Raw genomic sequence first — 4,959 nt, 5'->3', positions numbered from 1 at the left:
CTTATTGTAAACGGGTATTTATTAAATCATTTTATTTAGTGAAGCGCAACCCTCATAGACAGAATGTTTGTTTTTGGTAACTAATGTATTTGCAGTCCGTGCGTTTCACTTCGCAACTGGGTGTTGCCCACCGGCAGAAACATAAATCGGGAAATATACAAATAAAAAGAATATATGAATTAATTAATTATATGAAATGTACCTCTGAAGGTTCTGACTGTCTTCAGAAGAGATTCGATGGCGTTTTGTTTTCATCTTCACTCCAAGTAACATCTAAAGTACTGTTCTTAATCGCAATACTGCTTTGTCCACAAAGTTCACGGAAACAGCTGTAATTCAGCTTTTCCATAAGCGCCATCTAGTGACATACAGTGGATTTACAGGGACTTACATTGACATTCAGCTTGTGTGCAGTTTTTGTCTGGCCAAAAAACAGACTGAATTGTCATGCCCTTGCTGTAGCCTATATTTTGACCAGTTGATGAAAAACAAGCTTATGTGGATTTTACACATTTAAACAATTGAGATAAAGTTATCTAGATTTATGGAGCAGATAAAATACATATAATCATTTATGAATCAGTTATTATTTTGACTTAACTCTTTTCTTTATTTAAAGGCTAAAATGTGAGCTTTGCCTTTTATGAAACGTTTTCAAAGCTTTATTTGATCATTTACTTTAGATATTTGAACATGCCATATAGGTTGTCAGTCATGTTGTCATTTAAAATCCTAACATCATTGGTACTGTTATTGTTTTACTGATTATGTAAACAAAAAGTCATTTTATTTGTTGTTTGTTGATTTTTAAATGTAAAACTTGGTGAAGTGATTTATGTGTCAGTACTTTTCAAACACTTCCAGCACATTTTAACAATACCGTAATAATTTTGGTCACTATAATCGTGATAGGAAATGTTCATACCGTTACATCCCTAAAACAAACAAACAAACAAAAAAAACTTACCGTTGAGCCTTGCATTTATTTACAAAAACAACTTAAGCTGACAAACATATCATGACTGACTAACATTAATGGACAGATAACCTGCAGCCTGCGGTGGACATCCAACCCCGCCCATATCCAAGTGCGACGTTACAAACCACGCCCATGTCCAAATACGTCACATTCATTCATTCATTGTGAAACAGGAAGAAGCGTCGATAAGAAGATAATTCGTATTGTTTGCTAACCGCTAAAAAGAAGAAGTTGTTTGCCGTGTGGGTAAGTAAGAAATATATCTTTGATCTTTACCATAACTAAAAATATTGACTTTTAAGAATGTGTGCGTCGTTGTGTTCATGTACATAAACAACACTTTGGCACGCTTAGTATGTGTTTTAAACTTCACACAGACACCTTATTACTTAGCTAACAACAAATTTACATATATATTTATATATATTAACGTTATATTTGTGCGTGCGTGAGTTGGATGAGTGTTATGTGTTTGTGTTCAGCATTCATTTAATGTCGTCGTAAGAATGTAAGAATCTGTGCACTGTGTGTATACTGTACGTGTGTGTACGTCTGTGTGTGTGTATACATACATAGGTCATCTCACCCACTCAGACACACACTCTTCATCCCTCACATATATATACTTACCTGGCCCCCCACACAAAACACTCACATACATATGACATCTTTAATGATAAACACTGATCACAGTACCCATGCACAGTAAATCAGACAAGTAACCGCATCATTTCACTACGTCTTTCTGGATAACTCCGTGTATGTCACAAATTATCTTTGTATTCTTCTATATTAATGGAAAGATCACATAACGTTTGTCAATGTTTTTGTGCATTCTACACATTTTCAGTCCAAGCCTGATGCAGGGCAGTTCTGCTGGGTTGAGGGGTCCCTGCTGCAGTTTTACCAGTAAAGAAAATGACTCATTACAATTCACTTGGAGGACCACATAAGCCATGCAATGGTGCATGGAGGTATGGTGAGAGCATTTCTCTAGATATTGATATAGATAAATAAATATATAAATCATACATATGTTTGTATGTAGAAGGATGAGGTAGCCTAAATGATGAGGTAAATACTTTTTAGTGGACACATATACATTCCAACACATATGTATTCTCTATTTTTATCAGGAGCACCAAGAGGACATAAAGTGGAAGTTACCAAAGGTCCATCGTGGTGCTGGAAACAGAGTCACTGTGAGTTATTCTGTGGGGTGGTGAAAGGTCCTGCCTTTCTACAGATGGACAGTAAAAATCAACAGAATGCCATCAAAGACTACCGGGGGTGGGGGAATCGGGATGAAGCAAGAGAGGTCTTTTTATTCATCTTTGAGTATCTGGAGGAGCTGGACACATTCATATCAAATTGTCTTGATGAACAAGGCCTCATGCCATGTCCTGTGAATAATCTTTCAGAGTAAGGAATCTCTCTGTGTAGCCTATGTATGTATGTATGTGTACTGCATAACAAGAACTGTTTGTCTGATCATTCAACTGCTCAGACTTATGATATTTGGAACATATATTTTGTTAAACACAATCAGTCAAAAGTTTTTGAACAGTAAGATTTTTAATGTTTTTTTTTTTTTAAGAAGTCTCTTCTGCCCACCAGTCCTGGATTTATTTGATCCAAAGTATAGCAAAAACAGTAACATTTTAAAATATTTTTACGATTTAATATAGCTCTTTTTCTATTTGAAAGAGTTTTCTATATTTCTATTAAAATGTAATTAATTCCATTAATTTCAAATATGACATTTAGCATTACTCCAGTCACATGATCCTTCAGAAATCATTCTATATTCTAATTTGCTGCTTGTTATTATTATTATTATTATTATTACTATTATTATTAAGTTGAAAACAGCTGAGTAGATTTTTTTTTTCAGGTTTCTTTGATGAATAGAAAGTTCAGAAGCATTTATCTAAAATAGAAATCTTTATCATCACTTATCTTTATCAGCATTTATCTGAAATAGAAATGTCTTTATCATCACTTTTGTTCAATCTAAAGCATCCTTGTTAAATAAAAGTATTAATTTCTATAATCTATTAATTCTATAATAATGTATATATACACACACACTGACTTCAAGCTTTTGAATGGTATAGTGTATATGTTACAAAAGCCTTTTTATTTCAGATAAATGCTGATCTTTGGATCTTTCTATTTATCAAAGAATCCAGAAAAAATGTACTCAACTGCTTTAAATATTGATGATATATTGTCTTGAGCAGCAAATCAGCATATTAGAATGATTTCTGAAGGATCAAGTGACACAGAAGACTGTAATGATGTAATGATGCTGAAAATTTAGCTTTGATCACAGAAATATATTACACTTTAAAATATATTCAAATAGAAGCTTACATTTTGTGTTATTGTGGATCAAATAAATGCAGGCTTGGTGAGCAGAAGACTCTTTAAAAAAAAAAAAAAAAAAAAAAAAAATCTTACTGTTCAAACACTTTTGGCTGGTAGTGTATATTTTTGTAACATTTTAAATTGAATTATTTTTGTAAAATAATAAATATAAAATGCCCAAATAAGTAATGTATGTCTTTTTATTCATCTTTAAGTATGTGGAGGACCTGGACACATTTCATATCAAGTTGTGATGAACAAGGCCTGAAGGTCAATGTCATGTTTAAACTATCAAAGCAATCAACCTCTATTTAGCCTGTGTATGTGTAGCTACTGCATATGGAGAACTGTTGATTCTGTCATTTAAATATTAACACTTTATGATAAGTGGAACACATCTTTAAAAAAATAGCTGACAATTATACAATACCAACTTTTACAATAATTTTACATACTTTTACAATAAACATTACCGTCCCCTTTTAAACATTACATTGCATTTAAAATTCGCCTAAAATCGATCGTAATAAATGAGAATTTATCTCATTACATAAATGAACAAGGTAAGGTTTAAAGGTTTTTATTAACAATTAGCCTAATGTAGTCAATGCAAGCGTATTACAGGCTGTCATGATGACAAAATCAGCTCCGTATATTAGACATTTAAATATATTAGATTTAAGTTGTGGCATTTTAGCCTAGACATCCTTTACACGAATAAGAAAACGTGTATTAGTAAAACGAAGGACAATGGCCTATTATTTTATAGAGATCCCCGAAACAACCGTAAGTTGCTTCGACATACCTCCAGGTTTCCGGGGCGTATAGGGATTGGGGAGTCCACAAGGTGACGTATTTGATATGGGCGTGACTTTTTAGAACGTATCACGCATCTATATCTAAAATGTTGAGCGGGGTTGAATATCGGCGTCATGGGTCTTGATTCGCAGTTATTTCTGGCTAAATAAACATGTGGATGTGGGTCGGGGTTGGATGTCCACCCATACCTCCTGTGTCTCACTTGATAAAAATTAAAGTGCAATTAAATAAATCAAACAAAATTACTTATAACCACTAGATGACATGACCACTCATTGCCTCATTGAGTTTAATACTTCTTTTTACAAATTTTTATTTTGCATTCATATGTATTATAAACATCACTATTATATTTACACTTACAGTTTTCTAAATGTATCAATACACTTGTATTAAAGTATTACTTGACAAAATGTGCCATAACTCACTGCAAACCTAAAAAATAGTTACAAAATATTTTTGCACTAATCATTTTAATATCAATAATTTATTTAATTATATCTTCAACAAAAAGTTTATGCATTACTCTCTAAGGCATCATTACATTGTATTAAGTACTATTTTTGAACACTTTCAATTCACCATACATTTTTGTTTTATGTATATTGCCATGTCAATCACGAATATGTTATAGTGTCATTCCCAATATTTACCAGTCTAATCCCTGTCAACATCCATGTTACAAAAGCCTTAAAACACTTATACCCTACTGTACCTGTATTAAACAATAACAGTTATACTTTCAACAAGTTCAATGCACACAATATAATGTTATTAAAACAAATTAAATA

The 4,959-nt window shown here is 32.4% G+C and overlaps 1 long non-coding RNA gene across 1 annotated transcript; it reads left to right on the top strand.

Annotated features, from left to right (window-relative positions):
* The first annotated feature begins 1,123 nt into the window (after positions 1-1,123).
* LOC127157898 (uncharacterized) lies at positions 1,124-2,751 on the top strand. Its single transcript, XR_007826020.1, has 3 exons — positions 1,124-1,225; positions 1,830-1,953; positions 2,116-2,751. It is a non-coding gene; the product is annotated as an uncharacterized LOC127157898 (long non-coding RNA).
* Positions 2,752-4,959: the final 2,208 nt, after the last annotated feature.

The sequence above is a fragment of the Labeo rohita genome, unplaced genomic scaffold (genome assembly GCF_022985175.1).
Source record: "Labeo rohita strain BAU-BD-2019 unplaced genomic scaffold, IGBB_LRoh.1.0 scaffold_1243, whole genome shotgun sequence".
In the NCBI taxonomy this organism is placed as follows: Eukaryota; Metazoa; Chordata; class Actinopteri; order Cypriniformes; family Cyprinidae; genus Labeo; species Labeo rohita.
Note: the sequence above shows the minus strand (reverse complement) of the source record. Positions and strands in the feature narration are given on the sequence as shown.